Genomic DNA, 18,105 nt, shown 5'->3' on the forward strand with positions numbered 1-18,105 from the left:
GATCATACTTTCCTTTTTTTTTTTTTGGTTTAATGTTTCCCAAGTGCTTGCATTTATGTTACTATATGTTCATTCGAATCATCCCTTCTTTCATTCATTCAACAAATATTGAGCATCTATCATGAGCCAGGCACATCAGAGCTGGGGATAGGATGGTGAACCAGGCAGACGTGGTTGATGCCCTCAAGGAACTTTTGGTCTTGTGGGGGAAACAGACATGAAACAGATAATTACACGTAACTAAGTGACCAGAAGGGGAAAGTTCCGTGGTGTCCTGCAGAGACCTGACCATGTGTGGGCGTGAGGCTGGGTGCATCAGCCCAGTCTGGTTCTGTCTTGCTGCAGAACAAATAGCCCCCAGACCTCAGGGGTTAACGAGACATATGTGTTTCTCTCTCCTGCTCCCTGTGCTTACTCAGGAACTGCCTCACAGAGGCTGCATCTCAGCCCAGCTTCCACAATCGCAGGAGAAAGGAATGCATTTCAGTGTTTCTTCCTAGAGGCAACTGTGTCACTTCTGCTCACATTTCATTGGCCAGTGCAGGTCACATGGCCACGCGGGACTTGAAAGAGAGTGGGAGGGATCCAGATCCAGAATGCCTACCGCATAGGGTTAGAGGTGGCTTCTCTGAATCGTGTGTGAGTGTTCACCAGGGACAGGTGAACACAGTAGAAGTGCCAGCAGCCTGAGTGCAGGCCCTGAGGTAGGAAGAATCACAGCCCATGTGAGCAACGGAAAGAAGTAGCTGGAACCCAGTGAGCCAGGGGAACGTGGTTCCTGTGCATACAGGACATGTGGGGACTTAGACACCAATGGGAGACTGTTAGTCTATACCGCAGAGAGAGGAGTGGCCAAGCAGTGTTCCTTTTGACTTCAATATGAGGGACAAGTGGGTAGGGAGGAGAAGGGCTTCAGGGCACGGGTGCTCATGCATCACCACACACCTGCGGGGTGGCAGAATGCCCATTGTATTGGAAGGAAATCGCAGACCAGGGAGCTTGAGGTGCTTGGCCCAAGGGTTGCAGCTCCTAAGCACTAAAACCAGGATTCAAAGCTTCTCCCTTGGACTCGGACGCTACCTGGTCCCCCCACAGCCCATAGGGGCTTCCGCCTGACGTTGGAAGAGCCTGCAACATACTCTGTCCTCCATCAGCACCTTGTGGGGCAGCACTTATGTTTGCTAAGTCTCAGTTTATTGAACAGAATTTCTGGTCAAAGCAGAACTCTGATGTTCATATTTCCAATTGCTAAGGGGCTCCTCCATGTCACGCTTCTGAGAAACCTTCCAAAAGGTGATCTTTGCATATTAGCAAAGGATGAAACGTTGGGGGCATCAAAGAGAAGTTTAGAAATGGCTGCTGGGAGAAGCAGGAAAGTCTTTTCCATGCTGAGCCCCCATCTCCCAATTAGCATACAAAAACATTTTTAAAGGAATAACCTTTACTAATAAAATGCTATAATCTCAATAAGACATTTCAGCAGGGGAATTATTAGATATTAATTCATGCCTAGTTGCACTGACAGCTCTCGGCCGTCAATTCAGGCCTAATAGCACACTAGGTGAGAATTAATATACCATAATTCACACTCTGTCACGCATTATTGCTTAAATAAGATACATGAAGAATAACCTATTCTGGCAAAATAACTGGGATTCTCAGAGTTCTCCTGGCCAAGTTATAAATAGTTACGTTAGGATCCAGAATTTTTTTGTATTACTAAATTTGAAATAAATTGCATATATGTATCCTCATCTGTAATTACTGTGAACATTTTTCTTAAGTACTAACATTAAGTTCAGTCATATTCCATGTTTTAAAATTGAACTTAAGCAAAATCACATAATTTTCTTGAGACCAAAATAGAAATTTCTTTCTTCCATATATAATTGTATCTGGTGTGACAGCATGATAGAGCGTATCCGGACAAAGGCTCAGGAAAGATGAAATGGGTCTGACCCAGAGGGGTACAAAATAGAAACAGTGGGGGGCCAGGGGGCCTGGAGGATAGTCTATTTATGTTTATGAAGAGTTTGAGTCTCACTGGACAGTTACTGTGACTCATGATGCCCGTTTCCCTAGCAAGGGAGTGCAGTAGGAGGCAATCCCTGTCCTCCAGAAGCTTCCAGCCTCCTGAGAGAGACAGTATTGGTGTAGGCGATAAATTAACCTTGTCCTCAGTGGGTAACATCGAAGGAAATGCCAAGGCGTGAAGAGGAAGACCATGGAGTCCTTTGGAAGAGTCCTGTCAGCAGAGCGGTCGGCTCCCAGAGTTATAAGATGAATCCCTGATAAACCATCCATGTGTTTATCATATCATCATTGGGCACCTTACTCCGTGCCAGTCCCTGGGACGGACACTGAGCCGAGGAAGAAGCTGGCGGTCAGACGAGGGAGTGGGCACTTACCCATAGAGATAAGCACAACGCCGCGTGGCGACAGCCAAAACCAGGGTAACACAAGGGCTCAGAAGGGAGCAGAGCCTGTCTCAGCCTAGCGGTGGGGAATCTGATCAAGGAGAGCTTCGTGGAAGAGGTGACACCTGAGATGGGTCTTCCAAGAGAGGAAGTGGCCAGAGAACATATTGAGAGCGAGGGCCGGGGTGGGCAGAGAGCGCAGGTAGAGGAGAGGCCGAGGAGGCCGGAGGGCAGAAGGGCGGCAGAGTGCGGTGAGGGGCTCGTGGGTTGCCCTCATGTGACTAGATTTTACTTTGAGATCCCGCCATCGGAGTGATCAGTGAGGTCTGTACCCAGGAGGACAAGCGGGGAAGCAAGGAGAGCAGGTAGGAAGCTGTTGTTTCGGTCCAGGGGAGGGGATGGATGCCAGGACTAGAGCAGACGGGGGCGGGGGGTGATGGAGGTGGGACAGGGAGGAGACGGAACAGGCACCAACAGGCAAGAGGATGAGTTTAACTGAGGACGTCGTATGTTCCAGGCCTTGAGCTCCTTAGGAGAGAAGTCTGGGCTGCATGTCAGGTTTTGAAGGCCTCCCGCATTCGTAAACCTAGAACATTGGAGAGAAAGAGCCCCTGGAGATCATCTACCCATCCCACCACCCATTTCAAAGATGGGGAAACTGAGTTCCAGAAAGTAGGGGGAACCTTGACAAATCACAACAGATCTCTGAATCCTTTTCCAGACTGATGACTTCCTTTCAATGGAAAGTTTTCCACTTTAATTGCCAAATTAGAGAACTGACTGAAAGCGGGGGACAGAAATCCTAAGTAGAGTGATGGCCTACAACAGCGTTCCCTAAACTTAGGTCGCTCTCAAACGGCACTTGTAAATTTCACCAGCTACCTCGTATTTTAATTAACTCCATTTTTTTTTGCTTTAATGAATTTATTCAAAAGAGAAAGCTGTATCACTTCCATACATGGATGCTGACCTTCCTTTTCCTATTAAAAAGAAGTAAACCTGAAAATTAACTCCAGGAAAATAAAGCAATCATAAAATATTAGCCAGATACTGTTTCTTTTCTTTTTTCTTTCTTTATTTATTTGACAGAGAGAGCACAAGCAGGGAGAGCAGCAGAGGGAGAGGGAGAAGCAAGCTCTCGGCTGAGTAGGGAGCCTGATGCAGGGCTTGATCCCCGGACCCTGGGATCATGACCCGAGCTGAAGGCAGATGCTTAACCACTGAGCCACCCAGGTGCCCCCGGATACTGTTTCCTGCCTGAAGCCTACTCTCTCTTTGTTAGAGAGAGAGAGAGATTGTCAAGTTTTGGAGAGGTGTGAAAGACACATTGGCACCAAACTGAGCCCTTCTGCTTGTCTCTGTGGAATTAGAAGTGAACTGGAAAGGGAAATTTTGTCTTGCTGCGTGATTCAAGGTCCTGAAGAGGTATGGCCCTGTATTTCCTAAAACATGCCACACCTTGAGAAATACTGGGTTAGTAAAAAAAAAAAAAAAGAAAAAGAAAAAAAAGTATCACTTGCACATGTTCCAAAGATGGGCTGTTTGATGGATCTATCAAAGCAAAAGAATGAGAAAACGCCAAGTTGGCATGAATGACTTTATCAAAGACGCAATCAAACCTATCTCAAAGAACTCTTCTTGAGAATGCTTTTGGTTTTGCCATTTCGGGTCAACCAAGGATGATTCCCTGTCCTGCCGCTGCCTCCTGGTATAGTCATAGCTCAAATGAGAATTTACACCCAAGAGTTGTGCTTGCGCCCCTCAACTATCTGCTAAGATGTCTAGATCCTCCCACTGCGTGAAGGAAGCAAGGGCACAGGGTTGGAATAACACCTCCCTGGGAGTGAAGTCTACACCCACTGTGGGGGGCATGCCAAGGGCACAGCACACATCCTGGCTTAGTTTGGGGGCAAACTAGGCATCCGTTGCTTTTCAAACGTATGTCCTACGCTCCGCTCCCAATCTTTTATTTCTAGTGCTTTGTAAGTTTGGATTCCCCCAAAAGCAGAGCCTGAGAAAAGGACTTGGGTGCAGATAGCTTATTTGAGAAATGTCCCAGAAGGCAAGAGTTGAAGGAGCAGGGACAGTAAGAGAAAAAAGGAATAAAAGCCAGAAAAAGTGATGGAGCTGGTTACTGCAACGGGACTGTCTGGGGACCGGGCAGCAGGGACACACTCAGTATCTTCCGGCTCACAGAGTGAAGCTGGGGTTATTTCAGTCTCCCCACCCCCCCCCCACGGGAGGAGGGTCAGCCCCGGGTGTATGAGGACCCCTCCCTGGACTCTGAGGCTGTCCCTGCACCAGAGCTGAGCAGCTGTTCATACTTCCCCGCACACCCGAGGTAGAAAAGTGGAGAGGTGGCCCAGCACGTGGACATCGGATGGAGAACTGCCTACCACGCCGGTGCTGAGATCAGCTCGGCCACCAGGCTGTGGCTCAGGCCCCAGAATGGCTATGCTTCGCCATGTCCTCCCCAGCTCTGAGATACGGGGGTAGTGTGGAAGTCACTGGTAAGATGCACCTGCAAGAGCGCTGTTCTGCTCTGTGTCTTTCCCCCAGGTGGTGGGAGGGAAGGTGGAGGGCGGAGTCCCCCTTGAATCCCTCCCACCTCTCCCCACCAACCCCACCTTTCTCAAGGAAGTTGCCTCACCTTGTGTTCTGGGAAACCTTCCAGGTGGAGAAACCCTGCTTTGGCCTCCCTCCCAGAGCTCCACTGTCTGTTTCAAGTTGACCTTGATTTTCCATTTCCTTTGCTGTACCGCTGGCTGGAGGGGCCTTCTCAGGGCCACTGGCTCTCAGGACCCAGCGGCCTCTTCACAGGTGTAATGTGTGGTTTGAGCAAGCTGGTCTGGCTGGAAGAGGAGCAGGAGGGGGTACGGCCTCCTCAAGGAGGAGCTACGCGTACATCAGCCTCACTGCCCGTGTCTCTGACCCTCCCCGAGCCCGTGGCCGGTGACCTGTCCCCCTTGCCGGAATGGAGGCACAGGTGGAAACTGTGGGGCAGGGGGTGTGGAGGATGAGCTCCTCTCGCCAGCCTCCCTGCCCGACCCCCCTCCCCAGCTTGTCTGCAAGGGATGCAGAAATGTCAATTGTCTCCTAGCTCTCACTTGGCTAACCAATCAATCCATATGAAAAGAACAGATTAAATTGACTGATCCTCATATATTTAATGATTGCTGCTATTTGACCGGGATGCGTTTCTCAGGAAGCGCTTGTCACAGGCTATTGATAGAGTCTTTCAATCCGGCCTTGCTGCACGTTGGACTTTCTGGCTCCCCAAGATGGCCGGTCTCGGGTGACCCCAGAGCTTGCGCTGCAAGAAAAGGAGATCCTTTTTTTTTTTTTCCACTGGTAGGCCACTGGGTTTAACTCTTGGCTTATGGATCTTTCAGCAGACACAGCGTCCTGTGCGGACGATAATGTGACTTCCCACCCCATCTTTGCAATTTCTGGGGAGGTCTCTGCTGATCACAAGGAGTGCCATGAAATGCTCGGACAAAATGCCTCTCTAGGCAAACGTGTCGCGATTTGCAATACATTACGTGTGATGATAAGATTAGGGACCAATTCTCGGGTGTTTGTCTTACATATTTTATTGGATTTCATAGTCACAGCAACCCAGAAAGGTTGATATTGTTCCTTCCCTATGTGGTAGTGAGGACACTGATGTACAGAGAGGTTAAGGAAAGTGCCCGAAGTCCCACAGCAAACCCGTGGCAGGGCTGGGCTGCAAGCCCACCCCGCTATACTGCACATACGGAGCCATTCACCACCACACCATGGTCATAAAACTCCTGTGTGCCCTTGAATATTGTGTGTGCGATGGGTCTACACATTGCGAGGACATTTGACTAAGATGCCAGGCCTAAAAATATGGCAGCACAGTCTCCCCCATCCCTGAGGTTACACTGTCTCTGCAGCCTCGAGGATGGAAAGTCTCCAAGACAAACCGATTCCAGGTGACTGCCTCATCTAGCAATATTGTCAGAACACTTCCTCTACTCTCTAGGTCTGTCTCTGTCTGTGTCTCCTTATGTCTCTGCCTCTATCTCTGTCTCTCTAACTCTCTGCAGCTGAGAGTCTGGAACTTTCAACTTAACACGCATCCTAACTACCCATACTTTAAAGACCTGTTTCGTATATTCACCAAACAACCACTTACCAAGAACCTACCAGATGCCAGCCACTATGCTAGGAAAAAGAAAATGACACAGTTCCTGATCTCAGGAAATGCAGACTCCTTTCTGCAAATGCGTAAAGACAATTGCAATATAGCATAAGTCCTGTGACAGGTACTTGGGGCACGGTGGTGGCCCAGAGGCAGCATGCCCCCTTAACCGGGGCCACATGCGGAGGGCTTCCTGGAGAAGGTGGCATTTGCACTAAGCCTTGAAGAGTATGTGGTCATAGCCAGTTGGAAGAGAGCTTGCTTTCAAGGAAGACTTGTTTTTTTTGAAAGTATGGTTTTTACTTTGGGTAGTTAGGATTGGTTGGCGCATGGTAGCCGGACCAGGGGAGGATGGGTGAAGATGCGGGGTGGTGTGTGTGTGTGTGTGTGTGTGTGTGTGTGTGTGTGTGTGTGTGTGTGTGAAGAGCACTAGGAAATGAGACCAGAGGGTTAAGCAAGTTTGACTTCCACCCCGGGGGTTGGGGGGAACTGGGCTCCTTGGAAGGACTTTAAGCAGGGATAGGAAGCTTACAGTTTGCAGCTGAGAGTCTGACCTCAGGCAACAGGGATGTGGTTCAAGTTCAACACTCTCACTTAAGAGCTGCATGGCCTTGGGCTACTGTGTGTTTCACCTCCCAGTCCTGGCCAAGTAATAATACCCATCTCAAAAAAAAAAAAAAAAAAATACCCGTCTCAGACTAGCTGCAAGGCCTGAAGGGGCCGAGGGCGGGGGAGGGGCGGGGGGGGTGGCGGTTGATGAAGTGCGTGTTGCCAGAGTCAGGCACATAGTAAGTGGTAAATTAACTCCAGCTGCCTTTGTGATCTGATTTGCATTTTAGAAAGTTCCTTCGGGGCAGGGTTTGTCTGAAGAATTCAGGCTGCCATGTATGTAAATCACAGATAGGGTCCTGGGGCCAGAAATGCCAGGAGCCTGAGCCAACAGTGCTGGGGGAGGGCGTGGAGACACTGAGGAGCAGGTATTAAGGAGCAGGGATTTTAAGGGGGTCCCACTGGCAGTCAGCAATTCGAAGGGGATGAGGGAGATGGAGGACTTCCTCTCTTAAGGAGGACTTAAGAACTCTCTCTCCTCTTCATTCTTACAGCATGACATCTTCTTTGGGGGTCATTTTATAATTACAGCTATGTCATGGATACATATGCACCTTGCCTCGCTAAATGACAAACTCCTAGATGGTGGGGCAACTCCTTTTCTGCCCCCCACCCCTGCCTGGCTCAGGGCTGGGGTCTCTTGCCCACTCACTGATGGATGAGAGAACGCTGCTGTGGAGAAAACTCTGGGACACACTGCTTGGTCCTCTGGTGTCCACAAAAACGGGGACCTTGCTCAGCCCACTTGGAAGGGGACATCAGGGAGGTGAGCCACCAAGGGGACCCCGAGATGTCTGCTCGGAGCTCACGGGGCTGGCCAATGATCTCAGGGAAGCTGGGCTGTTGGGGAGCCCCGCCTCACCCCAAGGGGCTCTGGGAGGCAGATGCATTTTTAGCTCAGCCCCAACTCCTGGTGTGTAAACACAGCATCAGAGTCCCAGGCTCTGAGAAGGCAGAGCCCACAGAGGGCCTGACTCCTTTTATGGCTTTCTCTGTCCCTCTCCCCCAACCATCCAGACCTTCCATACCTCATGCTTGACTCTCTCCCGCCCCACCACATTCCTGAGCATTTGATCTAGGGTCTATAAGTAGATGTAATAAAATGCCAACTTTCTTTAAAAAGAAAATCACACACCCCCGAAGATTGAACCTGGGGGTGGTCCAATAATAGGCGAAAATGCTCAGCTCACTGATGTTGGGCTGGGGCATGTCGCCTGCCTGAAGTCTCAAAGTCCCAGGGTCCCTGCCTGTGGCTCGGTTTTTGCCAATCATTTCTCTCTTAACCTGTATTTATTTTCGTTTTGCTAAAGGAAGCCACACATGATTAAAGAGCAATATGAAAAGCCTGAGCTAGAAGGCTCTCTTCTCTCCCCTCTTTGAGCAGAGGTGGAGTCAGTGGGGATGTTGGAATTGGTCCTTTCTGGCTTGTGAGTGTGACCTGTCCAGGAAGTGTGGGACAACTCTGGTCCTTTACTTTGGGGGAAAGCGAGAGGGGGGATGCCCCAGACGCCCCATCAGCCTAGACGGTCTGCCCCTCTCTAACCAGGGACTGTAACCTTCATTACCAGATGGTTGCTAGGTAAACTTACAGTCTCTTCCCTTGTCAGACCTCAACCTCTCCTTCTATAAAATGATGGATTGGATTGAAAGTCCGATTAGAAGGGTTCGCGTAGCTAAGCCAACAAGAGAGAGAGGGTTAGCGGAACCCTCATTCTTCTGGCTTGGTTTAGAGGGGACGTCAGGTGGCAAGGGTGTTTATCACATGCTGCCCCTTCTGCAAGGCCTGCCCGGACCATTAACCCGGGGCCTCCCTCCACCCTACCTTTGCCTCCATAATTAATTCTAGATACATACTTTGTCTACAACAGAGCTTCTCAATCTGGGCACTATTGACATTTTGAACCAAAGACTTTTTCATTCTTGGCCTAATTCCTTGTGCATTATAAGATGCTTAGCCTCCTTGGCCTCTCTATGTGCTAGGTGGCCAGTGACACTTCCCCCTAGTTGTGACAACCAAAAAGATCTCCAGACATGGCCCAGCATCTTGGAGTGGGGACTGCAAAGTTACCCTCAGTTGAGTACCATGGTCTTCATGATCACATTGGGCTGTATTTTTTTTTTTTTAAGAGTGCCTATTTATTTATTTATTTATTTATTAAGATTTTATTTACTTATTTGAAAGAGAGAGACAGAGATAGTGAGAGAAGGCACAAGCAGGGGGAGCGGCAGGCAGAGGGAGAAGCGGACTCCCTGCCGAGCAGGGAGCCCGATGCAGGGCTCGATCCCAGGACCCTGGGATCATGACCTAAGGCAGAGGCAGACGCTTAACCGTCTGAGCCACCCAGGCACCCCATACGTTGGGCTGTATTTTATTATTTGTCTTTTGCGCTCACTCTGAGCTCCCTCCCGGTCAAGGCTGCGTTTATTCGCTTCTTTGGCACATAGTAGGTGTGTGGCATTGGTAGGAGTTACGGTAGGTCTCTGGGTCCAATGGACTTCTTGCACTTTTTATACCATAGTCATCCTCTCATGATAAATATATTCATTAATTGCTGGTGAGTGCCAGGTGCCTCTCTTCTGGGGACACACTACAGAATGGGGACCGTCAAGGACAGGGCCTTCAGTGGTGCTTACCTTCTCGTGGGAGCAGGCTGGTAAGGGTAGATGAGTGATAAATAAATGGACAAGTGAGCAAGATCATTTCCAGCAATGATGAGCTCTATGAGGAAAATATTTAAAGGACCAGGGACGGAGAGTGCATAGAGCATCTCAGACAGGTGGTAGGGATACCTCTCTTGGAAGGTGATGTGTGAGCTGTCCTTGATACTTAGTGGGAGGGCAGAAGTACTTCCCTCAAGTATTCATCTTCGCTTTCCCATCCATCTCCTAGTGGTGACCCAGAGACCTACCGTAACTCCTACCAATGCCACACACCTACTATGTGCCAGAGAAGCGAATAAACGCAGCCTTGACCGGGAGGGAGCTCAGAGTGAGCGCAAAAGACATATAATAAAATACAGCCCAATGTATGGGGCGCCTGGGTGGCTCAGACGGTTAAGCGTCTGCCTTTGCCTTAGGTCATGATCCCAGGGTCCTGGGATCGAGCCCTGCTTCGGGCTCCCTGCTCGGCACTTAGTAGGTACTCCATAAATATTTGTCGGCAGAGTGAATGCTCTTTCCTCTCGGTGCAAGGGGAGTCGGGGTTGCAAATGCTCACCACCCTTCGTATTCTGGCTTTGGTTCTAGAATTTTCAACCAATGGGGTATGAGTGCTATAACATTCGTGGGCAAAGTCTGAATCAATCCCCCCAACCCCCCTGTCTCCATGTGGTTCTGTTTTCACAAAGCGAGGTTCTTTAAAATAGATGAGACAAGAATCTCTTCTCCAAATCAATCATTTAATCACACATCAATCATCAGCAGCATTTAAAACCTGAAACCACATCTATACACTCTGGCCACTTCCCGGCCCAGGTGTGAACCCCAGAACAGACTGCGGGGGGAATATGCGAGCTTCCCACCCACATCTACCTTGCTGATCAAGTGTGCTCCGAGGACAGGGTAACATTACCATTGTGCCCGGATAAGAAGGTCCCATTCCGGCCCCCACCCCGCAGCAGGGGGGAAGGAAAAAGAGCTTAATCATTAATAACACTAACTTGCATTTCTAGAGCCTTGAAAATGAGAATTTTGCCCTTTTTTCCCTGTGAGTAAATTGGGTCAGAGTGTCCCCAGAATTTACATTTCAATTAAAAATACAATAATAACACATTGTGCTAATAGTGAATGATTCCGACTCAGGGGAAGATGACACCGCCCGCTACTTTGTTAATGAAAAGCCCCCTTCATTCGGACAGGCCACACATCAGCGGTCACAAATCTCCTGTCTTGTTCTGGGTCTGGCGGATGGAATGGGCAGGGAGGGGTGCGGCTGGGGGAGGCGAGTGAGGCACTGGGGCCTTGCCCTGCAGGCCTTCCTGTGGACATAGTCTGGCAGCGCTGCCCAGAGCCAGGGGCATCCGTTCTGCCCCCAGTCCACCTGTCAAAACCTAACCTGACTTGGCTTTTAAAGCCCGCCTTTAAAAAAGTAAATAAAGCAGGGTTATTTGTTTCCTTTGTGGTTTTTGTTGTTGTTTGGTAGGTTTTATGTGTTGACTGATCCCTTTATCTAGATGCAGGACACACAGGAAAAGGAAGGGAAAAGTCGCCCTGGCAGGCGTGGGCCTCGGGGGGGCCTCGGGGGGGCCTGCTCCCAGGATGCTTCAAGGAGAGAGCTTTGCTTCCCAGACACAAGGTGAAGATGTTTGCTCACACATTTTTTTCCGAAAATAAATAAGCCGGTTCGATCCTGTTTTCATGAGAAAACGACCTTTATATGTGGGAGGAGAATATTACTCAGCACGCTTTCTCCAGGAGGGAAACTTCAAAAGCAGGTATGGGAAGAGTGAGCAGGCAGGTGGCTGTTGGGAACCACGGCTATCTGGACACAGACCCCCCTAATCAGGAGTTTTCAATGGACCCCTCATGGGCCCAGTTACTCCCACCTGTGTGAAGCCAGCTCAGGTGACAGGGAAACTTCCGGGACATAATAAGCATAGCCAGTAAGTGTGGGTCGTTGCCTTCCATTGGGAGTTATTCAGAATGTTTTAGTGGGTTAAATATATAATATGATATAGTATAATATAATGTAATACAATAATAATATAATATAAAATACAATAATAATATGACATAATATAATATATAATACAATAATATAACAATAATATAATACCATATTAATATTTTCAAATATACTGAAATGAAATGCCTCAAATACTCAAATCCCAAGAACTCTGGAAGCTTGAAATGGGCACAAAAGCAAGTGCCCCAGACATGTCATTCTGCAGCCAGGCTGTGAGGCCAAGGAACCTGGCCTCCAGCTAGCTAGCCGCCCCCATGTGTGAGATAACTGCCTTGTACTTGACAGCCCTGAGGCTAGGCCTTTCTCTCTCTCTCTCTCTCTCTCTCTCTTTCTCTCTCACTGTTTCTAAATCACTGAAGGAAGAGAAAGATCATCAAAGTTCAGGCCCTCAAGTTGTGAGGTCTAATAATTACCAAGAATGTAAGTAGCATTCCTGATCGTAACACTTGGTTTACCATGATACTCATTTTATCCCAAAATGTGGGCCAAGGAACATTGGGTGCAGATGATACACATAGGTGGCATTCATTAATATCGATTAATTATTCCTTTCTTGTTTTCTTTAAGAACTCAAACCATCTGCCCCGACACTCAGCCTGACGCTGAGAACAGGCCACACCCCACCGCCTAAGTTAACCTGACTTTGCTACTCACGGTCTTTGTGAGCCTGACCACGTTCCAAGACTGTCCTGCTCAGGCCAAGTGTCTGACTGCTCATGACTTCTGTGAAGACCCATGCACTCCATGGAACACACCCGCAGACAGTTTGTGCCCTAAGATTCCTTTGACTCTGTCCTCTCAAAATCCTTGCCCTGCTGTTTCCACCAATCCTGAATTGAGAGACCCTCCTAAAACCAAACTTCCAATTCGCAGCAGATTCTGGCCTGACTTTACATGCTCTGGAGACACCACCAGAACTCTGCGAGAGTAGTGGTCTCCTTTGCTGTGGTAACAATGAACTCATGTTTGTCTGAGCAACAGGTTGTTTGGGTCAGATTTTGGGAGCCCCTGTGTGGCCTCTTTCTATCTGTCTGATTACCTGCCTGGGAGGACTCTCTAACGGGTGCTAGCTTGTTTCTGCCACCTCTCAGATTTTTCCCAATCTCTTTTTTAAAATCGGGTGTGGGCCTTGGGGTGCAGAGCTTTTCAACTGGCAATGATATCTAGCCAAAATGTAAACATGGTGTTTTGTTTTAGTTGTGTTCATTTTTGATTCATTTAAAAAGTTGTGTCAAACTCATACATCAACATTACTTAATCCATAACTGAAGAGCATCAGGCTTACAATAAACAGCAGGGCCCTAGGTCCACCCTTACCCCCAGCCCCCAAATTCAAATTCCCTGAAGCAACTGCTGTTGATTCTTATGGAAATTTCTTCTGGGGTTTTTGCTCTCTGTACTTTTAAATGACGTGTGTATGCCACTGTCCCCTGATTTTTCTCACATATCAGGTAAATATCATTAATTTCTACATATGAACAATGAGCCGTCTCTTTGACCACTTCTTACTCAGATTTCCTCCTCCTTCCAACTTCCCGCCATGGGTTTGTTGTTGTTGTTGTTGTTGTTGTTGTTGTTTTTGATTGAATCCAGATTTAGTGTTTTCATGATGATGAATGGGTAAATATTTTCACAGCTTAGTCGGGTAGTGTCTTAGGATGTCATTCTCCCCTGGCCTTTGCCTCCGTTGGCTTGGCGCTCTTTGAATGTCTGGGTGACTCTTCCCACACCCTCCAGTAGCTCTGTACAAAGGCCCTCAATCCAATTTTACACCCGGCCACACCTGTCAGTTAATCTGTCAGTTCCATTTTTTCCTGGAGACATCCCTCCTGGAGCCATCCATCCTTCTGCCCCATCTGATCCCTCGGCTTCCCAGGCCTACAGCACAGCTGTCACCAGGGCTTCCTTTGCTGTTGTCCTGAGCCCCTGTGCCCTGGGTCTCATGTCTTCATCTTTCTTGATTTACCCCCTTGTTTTGGTGGAGCACATCCTCTGATATGTTCCTGAGAAAGGGTGCCTATTTTGGACACCATGAGTACCTTTGAAAAAACGTTTATTAGTTCCCCTCCCCTTTGGATTGATAGTTTGGCTGTGTATAAAATTTAAGCATTGAAGTAATTTTCCATCTGAATTGTAAAGGTACTATTCCACTGGCTTCTAGGATTGCTGAGAAAGACTACTGCCTCACTCATTCTTACTTCTTTATATACCTGGTTATGTTGTCATTTTCTTTTTTTATTTTCTCTCTGGAAGATTTTAGGCCCTTCTATTTCTGGTGCTCTGAAATTTCATGATGATGTCCTTTGGTGAGGTTGTTTGTCCATTCCTTCTGTTGGGTTCACAGTGGAGCCATTCAATCAGAAAACCAAAGTCTTGGGGCACCTGGTGGCTCAGCTGGTTGAGCATCCGACTCTTGATTTCTGCTCAGGTCATGATCTCGAGCCCCACAATGGGCTCCTCACTCAGCACGAAGTCTGCTTGAGATTCTCTTTCTCTACCCCTGCCCCCGCTTGTGTGCTCTCTCTCTAAAAAACAAATAAATAAATCTTAAAGGAAAGAAGGAAGGAAGGAAAGAAGGAAAGAAAGAAAGAAAAAAAGAGAAAGAAAGAAAGAAAGAAAGAAAGAAAGAAAGAAAGAAAGAAAGAAAGAAAGAAAGAAAGAAAGAAAGAAAGAAAGAAGGAAAGAAGGAAAGAAAGAAGGAAAGAAGGAAAGAAAGAAAGAAGCAAGCTAGTTTCTGGGAGATTTTCTTGTATTATTTCTTTGATAATTTCCTCCCCTCTATATCATCTGGAATTTTTTTATTTGTTTTGCTTTTCTTTGTTTGTTGGTTTTTGTTTGTTTGGTTTTTTGTCCTCTGGGATTTCTATTATTTAAATGGCAGACCTAAAACAATTCACTTGTTTTCTTATCCTTTATTCATTCTCCTCCATCTTTTTTTTCACCTTTCCCTGAGTGTTACTTTTTTATAGTTGTGTTTCTATGTCATGGATGTAATACCTTTCCTTATCTGACTATAGCAGAAGCTGCAGTGCCCACTGTGTCCCCCGTGGGCCTTACCATTTTAGCACATGCAGGCTAGGTGCCTAAGGATAGTGTACCCTCCAGGTAGTAAAACATTAAGGATTTGTTTATGTTGTTAGTTGCCTTTTCAACTTTTAGAATATGTGTCATAAATGTCTTTTAATGATGGCAGGACTGATTTTATTATCAACCTTGCCAAATAATAAACTACCCATCTTCCAGTGGGGTAGGGAATGGGGTCCCTGGCAGGGAGCTGGTGGGAGAGGGAATCCAGGGCTCTAACAGATTCTAATTCAGGCTTTTCATTCATTTTACTGACTTTAACCCTACCTTTCCAGGAGACTTTCCAGGGCACTACTGGTCAGAATGTCTTATCTCTTTGCTTTCTTTCTCACAGACCCAATTAATCTATTTTCTCACTAGCTCCGAAATTTGGTTGACATCTGTCATTTGTTATCTGCTCTTCTGCTTTGTTGTTGTTGTTGTTGTTGTCCTGTGGATTTATGCCATTTTGTTTTTTATCCTTTAACTGTCATTTTATTAGGGTTTTAGCCATGAGCCGAGTAAGACGTTTGTGTTTAATCCACCATGAACTCCCATTGTGCTTATTTTTGTAGTCATAGTCTATTTATGGCGTGCAGTATTGGTTTTCCAGTTTGGGCAGTGATAAAAAGTTTTCCTTAAAAATAAATATGCTTTTCTTTTCCTATAAAAGTGAGTCTATTTAAAGAAAAATAAATAAATAAAATGCAGGGCATGGCCAAAATCATGATGGCAATATGAAAATGACAGAAGTTTGACATTTACTGAATCTTGTTCTTTTGTTGTGGCAGATAAGACAGCATTGTTTGTGGGGCTTTCTTCTTGGCTTCCCCAGGAGGGAAGGCTGATGTTGATGCTGAGGAGCTCACTGAGTTCATAATCACAGATGACACCACTGCCCCGAAAGTCAAGGTTGAAGTAAGTATAGGAATGTGTGTTTCTTGGAATTTTCCCTGAGACAAACTTCAGAATGGGCCCATGGGGACAGGAGCTGGAGTTGGGAGCACAACCCAAGCGAGAGAAGGTAGTTTCTGGCCACTCACCTGGTCATTTGCCTCAAGGGTCAGCATGGTTCCTGTCCCATTAGGATCCATTTGCTGGGAAAAGGAAGGCTGTGTCCAGGGCTCTGCTAGCAATTGTCCCCAGACACATTCAAGGAACGCAGAGTAGAGTCTAGAGGTTGGTGTAGGGGCTACTTCTGGGTGGACCTGGCATTTCTGCATGTACCCTGCGCTGGCTCCAGACAGTGGACCAGTGGTGATGGAAGACCATCCCTGTGTTTTCTCATGAAACATCCAACTCCCAAGATCCCTTTCACACTTCATTTTTCCCTCTCTCAGCACAATGAACCATATATCCACTGCCTTACGCAGCAGAGAGCTCCGGTTGCGTGCAGTGGGGCTGGTCTCCTCCCTTAATTACTGCCCTTCCCTACTTCACGGGGGTGGGAAAGAGGGGTTTCACCCCCACTCTGTGTGGAGTAGATGCCCACAAATGGAGAGCTGGCTGGGGCCGTGTGCATGCTGTTTGGGCACATGGTGTTGCGATTAAGGGATATTGATTAGTCTTGGCGTCTAGTGAAAGGAAATCATTCCTGCAGCCTGAGGTTCTGGCTGCTGATTGCCTCGGGGTTATTTGTTTATTTAAGTGAACAAAGTAATGGGCAGTGGAGATGTCTGAAAAATGCCTGGGTTTGTTCCCTTTTTGCTTACCTGTCCCTCCCGGGTACCATTACTCTCAAGCACCTATTGCGAGGGTGATTTCACCAATCTATCTCTGTTGCATTAAATCACTCAGCTCGCAGGCTGGGTAATGGGAGTGGCAGCCGAAGGGGGTTTATTTGATCTTTAGGTACAAGCTGAGGAGCCTAGAAGGAAGCCCAGTCTTTCCTGGGATCTGGGTTCTCCCTCGAGGGTATGCAACTGTCAAAGCAGGGAAGGTTCCAGCCTGAAGGGAGCTTAGAGCCTTAGTGCGGAAAGAGGAAGCTAAATGGATGGGGATTTTGTGCCGTCTTTATACCAAGTTAACAGCTTCATCGGTACTGGCTTTTTATTTTGAGTTTCAGAAAAAGATTTGTTAGATAAGTTACTATAAATAAATTTTAAAACCAACCGGCTCAATTGTTCAGACAGGCCAACCAAGACTCCGTCATACCTTCAGCCTGGTTTTTGATTTAGACAGATACAAGCTGTGGGCAATTGTATCTTCCAAAAATGGCCATAGTAGTATTTCAGGATTCCACATGCTTTTCTCCAGCTTTTTCTGGTCTCTGGCAAGATGTGGGGTCTATTCCCCTCCCCCTGAACCTGGGCAGGCCTTTGCCTCAGTGAACAGAGCGTGGTTGGAGGCACTGCCGTGTAACTCCTGAGGCCAGGTCAGAAAAGGTGGAATTGCTTCCTCCTGGCTTGCTTGCTCCTTTTCTCCACCTCTTCAGACCTAGGCCTTTAATGCCCTGTGCGGCCATGTGAGAAGTCTGGCTACCTGTAAGCCACCATGCTGGAAAGACCTCATGGAGAGACTATCTTGAGGCATGGTCCAATGGTCCAGTGGCCCCAGCTGGTCAAGCCCACGCACCAGACACGTGAGTGAAGAAGCCTTCCAGATGATTCCAGCTAGAGCCATAGTCTGACTGTAATGGCTGTCCAGCCGCACCTCCCAAGCAAGAACTGCCCAGTTGAGCCCAGTCACCCCCAGAACTGTGAGAGGCGATCATAAATCACCACCATTGCTTTAAGCACAATTTTGTGGCAGACTGCTACCAGCAATAGATAACCAGAAGACAGAATTGTGAAATAGGATGATCAGACATCTTCACCCCTTGCTGGAAAGATCTAGTACTTTCCCTTTTCCCCATTTTCTCCTCTCACATCTGTCCGCCCTATAGAGACCAGTTGGGTCTGCAGCCTTGGATTTTCTGAATAAATTCCTTCCATGAAGGAGAAGATTTTAGCTGGGCTTCACATTGGACTTTTCTTTGGATGTCAGCATATTTCAATTGGGCATGTGAATGTTGGCTGGAGACTAGCTTACTTTTCAGGCTGTACACTTTAAAAAAAAATCTATTTAATATGTTTGATAGGCACTTATTGATTCCTTGCTGTCTGCTGGTCACTGTGCAGCTCACCCAGGAATGGCGAGGCAGGTAGAGTTCAAGTCCTACCTTC

The sequence above is a fragment of the Callorhinus ursinus genome, unplaced genomic scaffold (genome assembly GCF_003265705.2).
Source record: "Callorhinus ursinus isolate GAN/ISIS: 27379988/994484 unplaced genomic scaffold, GSC_fseal_2.0 scaffold56, whole genome shotgun sequence".
In the NCBI taxonomy this organism is placed as follows: domain Eukaryota; kingdom Metazoa; phylum Chordata; class Mammalia; order Carnivora; family Otariidae; genus Callorhinus; species Callorhinus ursinus.